Source organism: Ambystoma mexicanum, chromosome 6p (genome assembly GCF_040938575.1).
Source record: "Ambystoma mexicanum isolate Mex_15411 chromosome 6p, UKY_AmexF1_1, whole genome shotgun sequence".
Taxonomy (NCBI): Eukaryota; Metazoa; Chordata; class Amphibia; order Caudata; family Ambystomatidae; genus Ambystoma; species Ambystoma mexicanum.
In genome coordinates this window covers 1,265,951,543-1,265,969,275 of record NC_090935.1, presented here as the reverse complement: position 1 = coordinate 1,265,969,275, position 17,733 = coordinate 1,265,951,543, and the positions used below count along the sequence as shown (strand labels likewise).

The following is a 17,733-nucleotide window of genomic DNA, read 5'->3' as shown; positions in this document are numbered from 1 at the left end:
AACCCCCTGGTTTGTTCAGCAAGCCCTTTTTTCTTACCAGGAAGTAGCAGGAATACACTCCTTTCTATATCTCGTTTCTGGGGACCTTTTCCACAGCGCCTTTCCATAGCAGAGACTGCACTTCTTGGATCAGGAGGGGCTGCAATTTTTCTGGTCTTCATACAGGAGGAATGTCTGGAGGGTACTTTAAGAACTCCAGTAAATGCCCCTGATTGAGGAGGGACAGCACCTATTTGTCTGATGTTACTCGAGCCCATTCATCGACGAAGTTTGATAGACGTCCCCCACTGGGGTGCTGAAGTTGTGGACCCTGGCTCTCGGCCAGTCCTGCTTGCTTGCCGAACTGGCCCCTAGGCTGGAAGGTGCCCCGGCATCACTGGGAACCCTTGCAGGGCTAGGTTTGCTGCCTGTACTGATCGCCTAATGAATACGGGCTCTCTTAGGATGGGGATGACTGGTACGTACTGAGGTTGTCCTGCAAAGTTCCATTATAATGCCCTTTTCCTGCACGAAAGGACAGGCGCTTGTGTTGCAATGCGGCCAGGGAGCGGGCAGTGCCAGTGTCTGTCTTTATGGCCTGTAGGAGCTCATACACCTTTTTTGCCAAACAAGGCGGTGGAATCGAAAAGGCATGTCTGTAACCCGGTAATGGACATCCGGTTTAAAGTCTGTGGCTTTAAGCCAACCTTGTCGGCGTACGACCACTCCATTTCCCATCCAGTGATAGCCTGTGTCGGCAATGTCAACGGAAATAGAGATGGCATGGTCAGATGCCAGCTCACCCTCATGGAAAATGTCCAGTGCCTCCTGCTTCTTGCCCTCAGGCAAGAATTCCAACAAGGGACCCAACTTGTACCATAACTCGCGATCATAGCAGGCCAGCATGGCCATAGCGTTCGCCACCTTGATAGTTGAGGCAGCTGTCGCTATTATCCTCTTGCTTAAAGAGTCAAGGCGTTTGCCTTCTTTGTCTGGGGACACTGAGCAGGTTGGCTGACCTCTTCCTGGCCGTCGTAGAAACTACAGAGTCTGGGATAGGCTGTCTGCAGAGACGGGCAGCAGCGCTCTCTGGGGCACTGTACTTTTTGTTGAAACAATCCTTCTTTGGAGATGCAGTTTCAGGGTGTGCCATGGCAACAAAGCTGTCTTCCCAGATATCCTCCAGTTTAGGTATTGCCATAATGGACTTTCTGCGCTGTTCTCTGCGTGGATATGAAACGCTCTCCTTCTGCTCATCCAGTGCTAAGTCGAACATTGTCGACGCCCTAGACATGAGCACATGGAACGCTCCCATTTCATCAGGGGGACAATCCCTGAGGGGCACCTTATCTGGCCCACCATCCGCCATGATGAAGTTGTCAAATTCATCCTTTGAGGGCATGGTTGCTGATGCTGGACTGAGGTTGGCAGCATAGGATCCCATTGGTGCCAAGGGTGTAGAGGCTGTACCATCCCTGCTGACAGCAAGGGGTTCAAAGGTGGTGGTTAAATGAGGCTTGCTTCCCCTCCCCCACAGAACCCTCCCCCCTCAAGCCCCCCTGAGTTGGACTGCTCTGTGGCAATGCCCTAGGGGAAGAAGGTTGCTGTGACAACGGCTTCCTCCTCTACTGACTGTGAAATACTTGGTTCTGGAACTATGAGGCCAGCCCCAGGTTTGAAAACAGTTCTCAGACATTCTGGCCATGCCTCTGCTGTGCTGATGCTGGCCAACAGCTGTGGTGACAATGGTTTGGCGAGATTTTTTACTCTTTGCTGGTGCTGTCAATGACGGTATGGTCGATGCACTCGTGGTTGTAGTAGTTCTCGAGGTTGAGGACAGTTTTGTCGTCCTGTTCGAGGACGGTATTGGTGTCGTAGACCACAAAGTAGATGATTTTGTTGCCGACTATGTTTTTGGCGTTGATGATGACGGCGTCTTCCAGCCAAGCGCCAAGACGGCAGTGCCGGTCCTTCAGCGTCTTCAACCAGAAACACTGGGATATCTCACAGTCTTTGATGACATGTGTCAACACTAATGTGCAGTAAAGAATTTGAAGATGTCCCACAGGGGAGGAGCTAAGGGAGTATTCCCTACTGGCTATGGGCATTATGACCCAAAACGATGACGATAGAGCACTAAAGTGACAGATGTTTGAGTTTAATTTTAAAATGCTCTATTTTACCAAAGATTCCCAGCCTGACAACGGGGAATATTCACAGCATGTGAATTTATGAAAGATCCATTGCTGGAGAAGCTCTTTTCTCTCCCAAGGTCTAAGCAGTCCCACCCTTTAAAATTGGAGTTGGAGGTGGACAGCGTTGCGTATGATGCCAAGCTACATCCCTGGTTTATTTTGTATAAACTGTGTACAGCGTCAAACCTTGCCTTATATAAAGCAGCTCTCCTCGACGTCCTTGGTCAGGACGGTTCCAGGGCATTTCCATTGTTCAGTTACATAACTGATCAGAGTGCAAAACTAGGCCTTCCCTCTATTTCCGCTATGTGCATCAGGAGATTTTGATTGCAAAAGAGAACATCAAGCAGAAGTACAGGGATTGGTACTATAAAATTCAGGTTCTCAGAGATACTCGGTGGGTATAAAGGTGGTGTCTCTCTAGCTGAAACTATCATTTGGCCAACAAAAATATTTGAAACTCATTGAAGATATAGAGGCACACACCTTTTTTTCTGAAAGCAAGATTGGGGATTCTTCCACTTGCAGTGGTCACAAGTTCTTGGGTCAGTGGTTAAAATGTGTGGTAATCTGGTTGAGGATATTAAGCACTTTTTGTTTCTCTGTCCTCTGTTCAGGAGTTTACGGCTTAAATGGCTGGTCCCTCTTTATGGGAAGTATGGTTTAAACAAGTGTGCAGGGGCCCCAAAGTTCTTTTTATGCAATTAAAACAAAGCAGAGTGGGGGATTCCAAGATGGTCGCCATGATCACACCACCGTAAGGAGCGGGCTCCTCCCGGCGGTCCCACTATAAGGAGCAATAAGCGGGTCTAAGACCCCCGATCCGGGGCGCAGAAGAAGTGGGAGATTCACCCAAGAGGTGTGTCAGCCCCGACATTCGAATTCGGAGCGACCCGGGACAGAAATCCCATGCGGTGTGCGGCGCGCAAAACAAACGTCCCAAGGAATCAGAGTGAGGGACAGAGCCCGGCCGCAAGCACTGCAGTCCATGAGGGGCGAGCCAACCCGCTCCAACTGTACAAAAGATGGACGAGGGAGGTACACCCACCACGGTTGTCCTCCCTGAGCGAGCGGGGGACCTCTAGCAAGAAAAATCCCTTGCAGCAGCCTCAACCCCAGGAGGAGCAACAAATCAGACTCTGGCCGCGGTTGACACAGTTCATGAGAAGTGGAACGCGGACCAGCCATCCCAGCCACCCCGGCGCAGTCTGGGATCTTCATGTAGGAGGGGGAGTGGGCCGCACTGGGAGGCTCAACCCCCAGCCCGCCACGGATCTGCCAGCAGGGAGATGTTATCTGCAGTGGACACCATAAGGAGAAAGGACTGGCAGCTGATCTACGCAAGAGGGAGGTAGCCAGTGATGGAAAGTGGAGAGCCGATTGAGGTCGGGACAGCGCCTGCGACCTGCAATCTGTTGGAATGCTCTTTTCCCTCGGCTTTGGCGATGCATAAATCCATATAGTGGCAGAGCCCCAAGAGAATACCTTTGGTGCGGCATTCGGTAGGGTGTATGGCAAAAAGCTGTGGAGAATACTGATGGTAGGTCTCACCAGCAGTGAGGCGAGTGTAGCTGTGTCATCGGAGATGGCATTTTCAGTATCTGAGTCGCGGGGCTCATCGTCTGACTCCTGGCACGAGCCGGGGAGCTGTCGCATATAAGCGAAAGACCTGGGTGTACCCCTACTGAGAAGGTAGTGTTCCCCTGCAGTTTTGGTGTCTGTGGGCCCCTGTGGATGGGCAGGGTGTCTCATGAGGACACGTGAACAGAGTGAATGCTGTGCTGCTAGGCTCCGGAGAGCTGCTATGAAGGGGGACTTCAGATAGAGCCTTGCACCTCCGGTTAGGGGGCACATGACTTCTGATTTCAGTTTGAAGCCCTGGGACTTGTGGCATTGCTGGAGTGGTGGGATGAAGGCTGTAGGTGGCAGGTAAAGTGTCAGACCATGACTACTCCAAGGATACGCAGTGACAAAGTGGAGGCCAGGTGGAGGGTCCGTGCATCACATTTTCTTTTTCAAGTCTTTATTTATTCATAAAGATTCTCACAAGTAATTAGCTTACATTTCAAATGACATGGTTCATCATAACATGTTAACACAATGCTCATCTTACATATGTAATACCTCAACCATAACTTTGCCCTGGATCTCTCCCCCACTCCAGTCCAGTTCTTGCAGGTAAATCCTCGAGTCCCTTTAAGCTGCTGTCTCATCCTACGCTCCATCTAGTATTCCCAGTGCCTGTAACGTCCTCGGAATGTACAAGTGTGCCGTGTCTTTATTTCATAGTGAATGAAGGGTGACCAAGCCTTGATGAACTTGCCTAGGGAGCCTTGTATAATCGATGTCATTTTTTCCACGTCTATCGTGTCCCATATGGCATAGTACCATTGTATGATAGATGGGGATTCTTTCCTTTTCCATTGTTTGACTATGCACCGCTTCGTTGCCAACATTAAGTTGGCCCATAGCCTTTCCACCCCCATCCCCTAATTCCCCTGTAGTATTGTCCCCAAGAGAACTATTTCTAGAACTTTTGTCTTAACTTCTTGCCAGAAATTCCTGAGCTGTTGACATCCCCACCAAATGTGTTCCATCGTTCCCACTTCACCATATTCCCTCCAACATTCTGCAGGGGTCGAGGGAAACATCCTATGGAATCGCTCTGGTCTGTAATAGCTTATATTGTCATTTTCTGTGTTGTACTGAGGTGCAGGAGCTGAACCAGCTTTTCAGCGCCCTATCCCATTCCTTGTCCGCAAACATCGTCTCCCTCACCTTCCCCCACTTGTCCTTCAATGCTGTCCCGTCTTCCTCCTCACCCCTCAGAAGAAGCCTGTAAGTTGCTGTTAGCCCCTTGTTATCCTCCAAGGATGACCTCAGCTGTTCCCATTCTGTGAGTTCCCTTGTAGCCCCTTCCATCATTACAGGAGTACCTGTCCAGTCACTTGGTGGTATGCGTATAGATCCCGATGGGTCAAACCCAGTTCCCCCGTGAGTTCTATGTATGATTTGAAATGGGTTCCCTCATATAGATCTCCTAAACTCCCTTATCCCTCCCTCCATCCACGGTTTGAATCTGCCGTATTCTCTTCATGGTGGAAAGGCCGGGTTGCCAAAGATAGGCGTCTTCGGGGATTACCAGGGAGATAGCTGGTCCCAGACGTTTATGGTATTTCTTGTTATTGGGTTCTCCCCAAGTCCCTCTGGTCTGTTAGCCACTCGCATCCCCGAGAATTTCTACAGATGCCCCCTGCCACCGCCTGCTCCATACCCAACCAGTGTTTCTCATTATACAACCTTCCCCAATCCACCATCGCGCTCAGCTGTGCCGCCTGGTAATACTTCAATATGTTGAGACATGCCACCCCCCTTGCCCCCGGGACGTACCCTTGAATAGCATCTTTCTCCCTATCCTCTGCTTCTTTCCTCCCTAGATGTATTTCATAATGCAGCCTTGGATATCCTTCATCATTTTCCCCGGAACTGTCAGGGGGATTGCCTGAAAGAGATATAGGAGCCAGGGAAGGATATTCATTTTAACTATTGCTATCCTTCCAATCCATGAGGTTCAGAATCCCTTCCACCTCTTCAGATCAGTCTTAATTTGCTTTACTAACTGTGGGTAGTTTGCCCCTACTATCTGATGTATAGATGCAGTTTTACTCCCAGATATCTGACTGGTCCTGATGTCCATCTAAACGGGTTGCTATTTTCCAGTTGTCGCCTCTGTCTCATCTATGGAAATGTTCAGTATCTCGGGCTTCCCGAAGTTTAAAGCCTGATACCCCAGAGATGGTCTTTATGTCCTCCATTATTGATGGCAGTGATTACTCCGGTTCGGTAATCATCAAAATCACATCAGCAAATAGGCCTATTTTATGTTGGCTCCCTGCCCAATCTACCCCTCGGATCTTCCCGTTCTCCCTAATCCTATGCGCAAAGTGTTCCATCACCAAGGCGAAAAGGAGAGGGGAGAGCGGGCAGCGTTGCTTTGTCCCTCTCCTTATGGGAGAGGGACAAAGCGCCTCATTTACCCCAACCCTTGTCCGAGGGTCTCGGTAGTTGGCCTGAATCATCTTCCTGAACTTTGGCCCCAGTCTGATTCTTTGAAGTGTTCGCATCATGAAGGCTTAATTGACTCAGTCAAATGCCTTCTCGGCGTCTAGCAACATTATACATGTGGGATATGCAATATTCTTCTTATGTTGTCAAATGTACTTCTCCCTTTAATGAACCCCGATTGGTCCTGATTCACCAGACCCGGCGGAACTCCCTATATTCTGGCCGCTAGTACTCGCGTGTACAATTTGGCATCAACGTTAATCAACACTATAGGGCGGTATGAGGAGGAGCATTGATGCAGGTCCTTTCCTGGTTTCAGGATGAGGGTGAAATGTGCCATATTCATTGACTTGGATAGCTCACCCGTTTCTCGGAACCACTTGGATACCTCCACAAAAGGCTTTGGCGATTGGTTCTTTAAATGTTGTGTAAAACCCTGTTAGTCTGTGTTCCCCAGGGCTCTTGTTTCCCCTTAGTCGCGTTATTGCTTTTATCACCACGTCATAGGTTATGAGTTCCTCTAGTTGGTCTGCCTGCTCCGATGTGAGGCGCAACCCTTCCCAGCCCTCCAGATACTTGGCTTGCTGCTGCTCCATCCCTCGATGGCTGCTTCCTGTAAAGGTCTGCACAGAACTCACCAACCACCTTCTGCTTAGCACCTTCTGTCCCCACTTGTCTACCTCCCTTATCCTCAAGGACATCTATAAACACCTTCTGCTCTCTGGCTCAAATCTGACGGGCTAGTGCTGTCCCCACCTTATTACCATGTTTATAGGATCTCTACCTACACCTCAGTAGGGTGCTGTCTACTGCTCTGTTAGTTATCTACCTGAGTTGCCCTCTCACCTGGGCCAATCTTCTGGCCACTTTGTTCATTCCCTTCTCCTTATGCATGGTTTCAAGATTCCTTAGCTCCCCCTCTAGTCTCCTCTCTGCTTCTTTCCTTTCCTCCTGTTTCTCCTTTGCGGCCCTTATGAAGTGTTCCTTAATGTGCCATTTGAATCTGTCCCACCTTTCTCCTAGGTCCTCATTTCCTGCCCCCTTCTCAATGAAATGGAGTATCTCATTTTCCTTTTGCTGCCTCATCTCATGGTCTCTTAGGATGTATTCTTCCAATCTCCATCCCCCGCCCCCCAACTTGTGATTCCTCCCTCCCATTCTAGTGAGACCATCGCATGGTCTGATATCGTCAAATTTCCAATCTGTGTTTTATTTGTCGTTTGGACTACCCTTCTTGTTGCCATAATATAGTCTATTCGAGAGTATGTCTTGAGGGCGTGTGAGTAAAAGGAGTAATCCCTCTCTTGCAGGTGGTGTGTCCTCCACACATCATTAACCCTCTCTTCTTGCAATCTTTTCCAGCAGGTGTTTGGACATTGCTGTTGCATTGCCCCTAATATTTCCTGACCTATCCATCACCGGGTCTGCTGCTAAATTCAAGTCCCCTGAGAAAATGATTTCCCCCTCTCCAAACTTGCTTAACTCCTCCAGGAACTTATCAGAGAATCCTTCTTGCTCCTGGTTGTGGGCATATATTGATGCCAGTGTGTACATCTGGCCCCTCAGTACCCCTTTCATCAGCATGCATCTCCCCTCCGTGTCGCATTTCACATTGACCCCGTCCATTCGTACAGTTCTATGTAGTAGTATTGCCACCCGTTTTTGCCGTGCCATGATATTGTAATGGGCTAAGATACCCCTCACCCCCCCTGGCCAGGTGAGTTTCCTGCAGGCAAGCTATTACAGGTTTCTCTTTATCAATCTCCCTCAAGACAGTAACCCTCTTATTTGGGCTTTTCAGTCCCCTTACATTCCATGATATTAGCTTATAAATCCCTCCCGCATTGTGCCCCTAATTCCACCACAAGCTCATTTAAATTGTGTTCCTCTCACGAATTCCGCTATTTTACTGCGGATTGGCATTATTTGTCATGCCTCTATGCTGAACCACGAGGCAGACTCCACTTAAAAATGGCCGAAGCTACCATGATGCTGTGTGTATAGCCTCCATTTGGCCCGATCAGCGCGGATTGGCTGCTGTAGAATTCTTCTGGCCTATCCCATCGCCGGCAGGCGAATACCGGCCAAACCCACTAAGGCCACCCAACAAGGCTGCCTGTCTGGAGCCTGAGCTGCTCCCTTTGCATCCAGACCACCAGAGATGCTGGATCACCTCCCCACTGCTGGAGCAGTGGCAACTTCCATCACAGGTGAGACCAGAATTGGTGCCTGACCCCCTGCAGATCGACGCTCGACGAAATCGCATTATTCTCCAGAGCAGATTGGAAATCTGCATTGGCCCCTAATTCCACCACAAGCTCATTTAAATTGTGTTTCTCTCACAAATTCTGCTATTTTACTGCGGATTGGCATTATTTGTCATGCCTCTATGCTGAACCACAAGGCGGACTCCACTTAAAAATAGCCGATGCTAACTTGATGTTGTGTGTATAGCCTCCATTTGGCCCGATCAGCGCGGATTGGCTGCTGTAGAATTCTTCTGGCCTATCCCATCGCCGGCACGCGAACGCCGGCCCAACCCACTAAGGCCACCCAACACGGCTGCCTGTCCGGACGCTTTCGAGGCTTGTAGCATTGGAATCTGCAACCGTACGGGTAAGCCACTCAAGTCTCACAAGCCCTCGCTGACTCCCTATCCGAACTGCCTCATCTTAAAACGTCTCACGCGGCGCACCTCTCAGGTGCATCCGCGCTTTATCGCCATTGGACATTTCATACTCACCTGGCTTTAAGTGCTGCAATGCTAGACATCCCACCTGTCGGCTCCTGCATCGCCATCCAACCACTGCATTAGCACATCGCTCGTGCTGCTGTCTTCAACCAAGCTCACATCAGTCATGCACTAGTACCTCCACATGATCACGCTCTAGCATTGAGCCTACATCTCATTTGACGGTGTTCTTAACATTTTACGGTTTGTCTATGCTGTACTACCTTGCTACCCGAGTGCACCCTTGCACCTAAGCCCACATCGCATATAATTGTGTCCTTAGCACCTGTGCGATCTCAGTTAGCACCTCAGTCGACTACGCGATAGTCCTTCATCTGACACTGCCCTAGCATCCTAGCTGAACATTGCCCAAACATCACATTTGCTTATGTATTACCATTCTAACTGACTGTGCCCTAGCATTCTAGCTATGTATGCCATACTACATTACCACGCAACTCATATAATTGTGTTTCTGCATTCTAGTGATCTTAGCTAACATCTCAAGTATCCTATTTGACACTGTACTAGCATTTTAGCCGATTATGTATGACCATTCTACCTGAATGTGCCCGAGCATTTTACTGCCTTGTGCCCTAGTATCCCAGCCATCCGCGCCCCTCACACTTTATTTGACCGTGCCATAAAATCTTAGTTGACTAATCAACAATATCTTGCATGACCGTGCAACTGCACTCAAGCTCATCCCTAATCCAGTATTAACTAAGCACCCCTGGCAGACCTAACATCAGATATTTTAACCTGGACCCTCGTCATTATGTTTCCATTCTGTGTGGTCCCTCACGACACCCCATGCACAGGCTCATACTTCCTCGCCCACCCCAATGGCCTTAGCAGACCAGCTTGCCAAAGACACTACCCCATCCCCTGTCCTACCTCTTTCCTACCGAACATAAACCCGTTCCAGCCTGTCTTCACCAAGCCACACAGCTCAGCAGCTACACCCAGCACCCAAATACTGACACAGAGCACCCTTTCAGGCACGCCTACCCACAAGAGTCTCATTACTAAAACATCTTACCCCAGCATAGGCATATCAAGACTCAACCGCCACAGATCAAGAACTTATATCCCTTCGACCCCTCCCAAACCAGACAAAAATAACAAACCCAAACTCGCCTCCCATATCACTCACCCCACACCACCCACTGACAAGACCATTACATGTCCTAAAACCTCCTCACCTCGCTCCCACATCAGAAAACCACGCCATACTTCTGGAACAATCAAAGGCACACTCCTCAATGCGAGATCCTTAGGCGCCCACGCCTTAGATATAGCCAACATCATCTCCCTCATTTAACTTGACTTCATAGCTATCACAAGACCTGGCTTCCCCCAGCATCCGGCCCTGCACTAGCACTAGCCATACCCAACGACTATACTAGCTACCGAGCAGACAGACAAACAACCAAAGGTGGCGGAGTAGCCATTACTGCAAAAAGCACCCTCAACATAAGGCATATACAAAACCAAGCTCTCCCATCCGCAGAACTACTCACCATCAAACTATCCACAACACACACAACTACTATCACCATCCACCTCATATACAGACCACCAGGCCCCATACTATCCTTCAATGATGATATAGCTTCACCACTCTCCAACAACACCAACCCCAACTCACAACTCCTCATCTTAGGCATTTTCAATCTAGGTTTCAATGACCAGAACGACGACAATGCAAACAACATCGCCAACACCATATCTGAACTAGGACTCACCCAGCACATCTCACAACCCACACACAACAAAGGCCGCATCCTTGATTGGATAGCTGATCTCAACTCTAATACCACCATCCTCGCCAATACATCAAGCGTCTGGACCGACCACCACCTCATCACATTTACCATCAACAAAGGCATTCAAACTCCCGTTTCTCCCCCCAATGCTCCACCTACACTCACTAGAAATAGCAAAAACATACAGTTGAAAACTCCTCCCTCTCCTCCAACCCATCATCGACCTTTCACCCACCATCACCAGTCCCACAGAACTAGTAGAGCTCTACAATACTACCATCCTCAAGGCCATTAACACCATAGCACCTCTCAAACCCAGGAAATCCAAATCACGTGCGCATCTCAATTCTTGGTTCACTCCTGAACTAAAAACTCTCAGTAAAACCAAAAGACAAGCTGAATCAACATGGAAACAGATGCCCACCACTCTCAATAAGACAGCCAACGCACTTGCATCCAATATTTATAAGACAGTTATCACCCAGTCAAAAAGAAACATGTACAATGAAAGAATTTGTAACGCCAAATCCAATACCAAAGAGCTTTTCAACATCCTGAGAGACTTTGAATCCCCATGACCCATTCCAGACACCTGTACCAAATATATATCTTGTTGCACAAACATACAAGAAGCACTCCTTGGCAACATTGCCATGCTAGAGGCCAAAATCGAGGCAAAGAAAGAAAGCCTCACCTTTGTGGACAACACCTCCCCCTACAACCACACCCCACTAATGGATGATGACAACCTATTTGAATTCTCCACCCTAACTACCAAAGAGGTTGAAGCCATAATTAATTTGCTGAAACCATCCAAATGCCAAGGCGATACCTGCCAAACATCTTGACCCGTTCATCACATCTATGATTAATTCATCGTTCACATCCAGCATAGTGCCTAACAACCTTAAGGACTCCTGGGCGCTACCCTTACTCAAGAAGCGTACCCTCAACCCCAGTGTCCCTACCAATTACAGACCCATTACGACGGTTCCCTTCCTCCTAAAAATCCTTGACAGAGCTGCCTACCTACAGATACAAAACCACCTCGAGAAAAACAACCTATTGGGTCTCAGACAATCAGGCTTCCGCCATAAACACGGTACCGAGACAGCCCTTATCGACCTCAAGACACAAATGGACAACATCAAAGACAATGGCAAACTTGCACTCCTTCTCGACCTGTCGGCTGCCTTCGACTTGGTCAACCATGACATAATCTGTAAACATCTTTCCTCAGCAGCTAAATCCTCTGACAAAGCCAATGCTTGGATCCAGTCCTTCCTGAACAACAGATCCATGAGGGTCTTTTCTCCTACAGCCTCTGCCAAACCAGCTCCAGTTACATGTGGTGTCCCCCAGGGCTCTTGCGTCCCACCCACACTATACAATGTGTTTACAAAACCCCTCTTCGACATACTGGACCACTTGGGTGTCATTTACACGAACTATGCCGACGACACTCAAATACTTATACCACTAACAGGTGACTATGCCACTGACAATACAGCACTCAACAATATCTATTCCATTATCCAAGAATGGATGGCCAAACACAGCCTTTGTCTTAACGATGACAAGATGGAACTTCTTTCCCTAGGCACCCAACCCAGACTCAACAAATTGGACTTACGTTACCAGTCATTTTAAGGCATAAAATAAGCAGTGTCACATAGCAATTTTCTATGCAATTCTGTAGGTTTGCTAATCAAATGGACACTTGTGTAGCAGAGTTAGATATTTAAGCTGCATTCTTCTCTTGCCTTTAGTGCTCTTCACCCTCTTTTCTCTGCTCACTTCAAGTTCTAATGGAGAGAAAGTGCAGCAGTAATAATTTCCTGCAATCTTATGTGCTAAAGACATGTGTGGGAGTGCTAGGCAAGAATTTCTCTCTTTTTCAAATTGCAAACTAGAAGTAATCGGGATGATACTTTTATTAATCTTTCTGTATCCTGTAAAGCAAAGACCAGTATGTGTCAAATTTGTTTAAAAGACATTCATGCAATTCCATTCCTAAAATGTAAGTTGTTACATAATGCATAATTACAGAATTGGTACTCTAAATACTAACCACAATATTCCACCTAGTATGTCAAGTTCTCTGTCTAATACGCAATCCACTTAGTCTTTATTTCCTCTTACATGGTGAACTAGATGCTTACGCAAAGTAGTGATCAAAAGTTCCATCCAGTCTGTACATCTACAGATCTACTACAATACCAAACACTGTAGCTAGCCTCCAGAGCTTGCTTTGCTTTAGGATTATGATTGTATTATATATTACCACCTGCGTAGACACCTGGCCTAACTGTTGTCCGAGCCGTTTTATCATATCTAGTTGTGCCCACTGCTGCAGCTAACCTTTTACATTTTACAGGCACTCATCTATGGCTCACAACGTCTTTTCGCCCACTCGCACCGTCGAGTAGCTTTTATGAAGGGCGAGCAGCATTTACAGAGATGTTTGAAACTTTAACATTTACTTTGTTTGCAGTAAATATCGAACAAATGTTCCCTGTGCATGGCTGGATTCTGGGTGGCAGCAGTTTGCCAAAAAAGTGGGTTTATAGTGACATGCACCATTTTACAGAAATCACATTTTAAATTTGTTGTCTTCCTGTCTTTCATTGCCATGGGTTGAGTGCATTTCTCTTAGGTTGAATAGGTAAACTAATTTACCCGACCTCCAGGTCTAGCTGAAGTTTAAAGAATTTGCAAGGCCTCACTCCTCTCACTAAGGTCTTATTTCAGCGGTATGCAAAACCGTTGTATTATTTCTCATTTCATGTCTTGGGTACAAATAGCTTAAGGGTGACATTAACAATATTAGTACAAAATTGCTAATCAAATGGGTCGGTTTGCTAATCAAAACATTTTTAAATAGCAAACTTTGCTACTCAATTTTTGAAAACTAATTTATGCCTTGCATTTACCATTGACGGAAACAACATCTCTGTCTCCAACAGTGTCAAAACCCTTGGTATCTATCTTGACTCATCCCTCACACTGACAAGACACATCAACGTCATCTCATCCGCCACTGCTTACACCTGTAAGATCATCAACGCCAGCAGACCTTAACTCTCACCCTCCAACTGTACCACTCTAGCGAGAGCGCGAATCCTATCCAAAGTAGACTATTGCAACGCTCTACACCTAGGCACAAGCCAAAAAAAATCAACAAGCTGTAAATTATCCAAAATAACGCCTTGCGAGCAGCAGTGAACATACCCAAACACGAACATATCTTCGACACCAGACGATCCTGCCACTGGCTATCTATACCTCAGAGAATTCAACACAAAATGCTCTCTCTCACAAATAAGAGTCTTTCTGACCAAGCACCCAGATACCTATCTGATAACTTCTCACAACACAACCCATCACGCCCAACCAGATCAGCCCAAACATATTGTTTAACTATCCCCAGATACAAGCTCCAAAAAGCAGGCGGTTCAAGTTTTCCCGTGCTCGCCACCAAACTTTGGAACTCACTACCATTGGACCTCAGATCTGAACCATCCTTTCACCGATTCAGACACAGTACCAAATCCTGGTTACTGACCAAAGAAGCCCAGAAGCCATAACACCACACTGTTACCTTACCTACTGCCTGCAACCATGTAAATTATGCATTATTTCATATGACTCATGCATGCCATACCTTGTACATTACCTGTATCTGCCTGACAATGTTCTAACTCTATGCAATGTCCATTTTCGGAATATGTTATTGTACTTTAACATGTTGCATTCAATCCAAGTGCCTAGATGCCCAAGGGCCAGGCGGCGCTATACAAATAATAAACTAAACTCCTCTAAACCTTGTTCCCAATTGCATCTCGGCACCACTTGTCCCCTTTGGCTTATTGAGTCTTCTTCCTGCAGCTTTTTACTAATCACCGAACTGGTCATCCCCCCCCTCTTTCTTACAACTATCTGTGGGCTACATTGCCCCACTGAACAGAATTTCTCCAAAACCAAACTGCGCTTCAACAGAAACAGCAAAATGGTTGCACTGGTTCCAGTGAGCACCATGGCCTCAAAACTGCGTTTTGCAGCAGCAAAAGATGGCTTGCACAATCTTCGAAAGCACATATTGGGCAGGATGGAACAAAGGGACGCACTGAGGGAGCTTTCCAGTGTGTTCTTACATATACAAATGGAATAAAGTGAAAAGGCAGCATTGCCTTGCTGCCAGCCCAAAATCCTCATTAAAAAGGAAACCTTTTCACCTTTAAAATAATGTTGGTGACGCTATTTTTATCTTCATCTGCTCTTCCTTAAACAACTGTGATTAATAAGGGCCTGACCAGGCCCATCCATATCCCCATTGTACTTCAGCAAAACCAAGCATGACCCCTGAATGACAGGCTCTGTTAAGCCAAATCTGGAAAAAAAGACCCAAGAAACTTCACTTTCTGCCATGCACGGGAAACACTTTATTTTGTGCTACAAAGTGTCAAAGGAATGAACCCTGCAAAAGAAGTCATAGCTCTATGCACATGTCAATTTCAATGCTTCTGTGCTTCAAACAAACTCCTGCCTACAAGAGAAAATAACTATGGCTGCAGAACAGTGTGGGTATCTGATGGAGATGAAAAACCGAATTTAAAAAGAAATGCCAGCTTTTCACCACACATGTAAAAATGGGCTTTGCAGACAGAGGAGAAAAATGCCCATTTTAAAAAGTACAGCTGTTGAAGGAAACCCTGCCCTTATCTAGCAATGTGAAGGGGATTGTGATGTGAAAAGACAATGAAGGAAATGGTTCTATTTAGCAGATTTTCTTACAATTCAGAGCCATAATAAACACAATTATTTCAAACTTCAGTGGCTACTGGGGGATGTCAGCTAAAAAAAAAACATAGGTTTTTGAGAGGATGACAGAAACAAAAAGGCCTCTCAGTAGATACTAATACCTCCGTGATAATTACACTAGGTTGGACAGAATCTAGTCTAAGCTGAACTCACTGACAATGGAATTTCCAAGACAAGGATATGTGAAAACAAAGTCACACGTCTTTTGTGGAGGCTTCAGAGGAGATCTCCATGACAGCGCTGCCCTTCAGGTGGGGTAGCTTGGAAGCTATTCCCAAATATAGGGAACAAAGGACTGCCATTTGTTTCCAAAGACTATTTATGAGTAAAAATGTAAAGACATCTATCTCTGCAGCAGGACTTTGTAAAAATGTAAAATTTTCGCAGTTTAAAAATGATTTTGTGGTTTATAATTTGAGTCATTGTAGAATTCACTGACCCCTTGGGAATAGAAACGGCAAAGAATCAGAGATTACAAGGAAAAGTATCCATGATGCCGTTGCGAATTTTCATATTTACATCCCTTATGAGGATCCACACATATATATATATAAAGTTATGGAATTTTAGGCCGAACATTTCACACTGAAAAGCGCGAAAAACTGGTAGAAGGGTGAAATAATGTCTCACAAACTGGAGGATTGGACTGCTATGTACTGCATAAAATATGTAACCTGTTTATGTAATTTGTTTTGATGTTTCCACTTTATAAAGGTGCCATCTAGGGCAAACTGGATTTCAGTGAAAGTAATTGTGGGAGGTTTTGGACATTGTAAAAGTCACATCATAAATCAGACATCACTCCCTTGAAATCCAACCAGGACTATCACCCCCGACCAATCCAGTAGTTTAGAGGCTTGCTTAGCTAAACCCGCCCAGCCATATACTTTGATGATGTCACTATGCATTATAATTCCTGACAAGACTCCAGACACAAACACACTTCCGGAAGTTCCTGCACTGCGTTCCTGATCTGCTACATCCAGATTCCAGACCCCACTACAAGGCCAAAGCATTGCTGACCCTATTCCAGAGCCCACTGCAAAACCCAAGACTAGCTGATTCCTACTCCAGCAAGATTATTGACCCAGAAAAATCCACTAAAATCCCAAATAACCAAAGGGGAAAGCTGTGGTGCCTTTTGCATCCTGAAATCAGACTGGTTTGATGCCCACTAACTGCATGCCCGCTGCAATCCTGCAATTCAGCTGATCTTTAGTATCCAGTGACCAGAATTGCCATTCCGCTGTCCTTGCCATCCGGTGACCAGAACGGCCCAGCTGTTTTTCTTTGCCAGGCGTGCAGCCGTGTGGTGACCAGAACCTTTTGACGGTCCAAAAATCCCAAACCTAAAAGTGGGCTGTGAGTATAATCCCTACCCCATAGAAACCCAAACCTATCTTGTCTTGCCTTTATCCTTATCCCACTCTCTAAGACATCCTATCCTTATCCTGATAACTTGTTAGAAACTGTTAGAAATATCTGTGCACTCTGCCCGTGACTTTCTAAAGTGCTAGTGCCATCTCTTTTCAATTCTGTCTTGTGTAATCCTAAACCATTAGTCATATTTCGAGTGATCAAACTGGTTTCCGCCAGGGGTGGGCGCTGGGGTGACCGTGTTGAAATCGTGAATCAACCTTGGATCTTACTTTGTCCATCTTTGGTGATCTAAGTCTGAATACTCTGGCTTAAAGTAAAACTGTTCTCGTCACATCTGATTTCCTTTCCTATTTCACAGCTTCATTTTACTGAAAGCGCACCTTTTTATATCTTGCATAACTCATCCAGTTGCATAGCTAGAGACCTATTTAAACTTTATAATATCCCTGTGATAAACCTCTATCACCCGACCCAATAACCGCACTCCAAATCAGAGTATTTCACCCGCTTTTATTAAAAACCGTTTGGGTAATTTAAAGCGGGAATTGAAAAGAAATGCAACTTTTACACGTGTCATTTGGCTGCAATCTGTTCAAAACTTTCCACTCAATCTCGAATTGTATGCCTTTTGCTGACCCATTGCCTTGTGACTGCCAGTGATAGAAATACATGCTATTGGGATAAAACATATGTATATTATAATTTAACCACACCTTAATTAATTATTTGCCATTTCCGAGTGCTATGTTAGGCCTTTGTTTAAAAGTCAATTTTTGCCTCTTATTCTGTGAGG

The 17,733-nt window shown here is 46.3% G+C and overlaps 1 protein-coding gene across 5 annotated transcripts in view; it reads right to left on the bottom strand.

The window, feature by feature from the left end:
* Positions 1–17,733, bottom strand: part of KDM4C (lysine demethylase 4C) — a 3,084,728-nt gene that overhangs the window by 2,514,329 nt on the left and 552,666 nt on the right. The window lies entirely within an intron of this gene.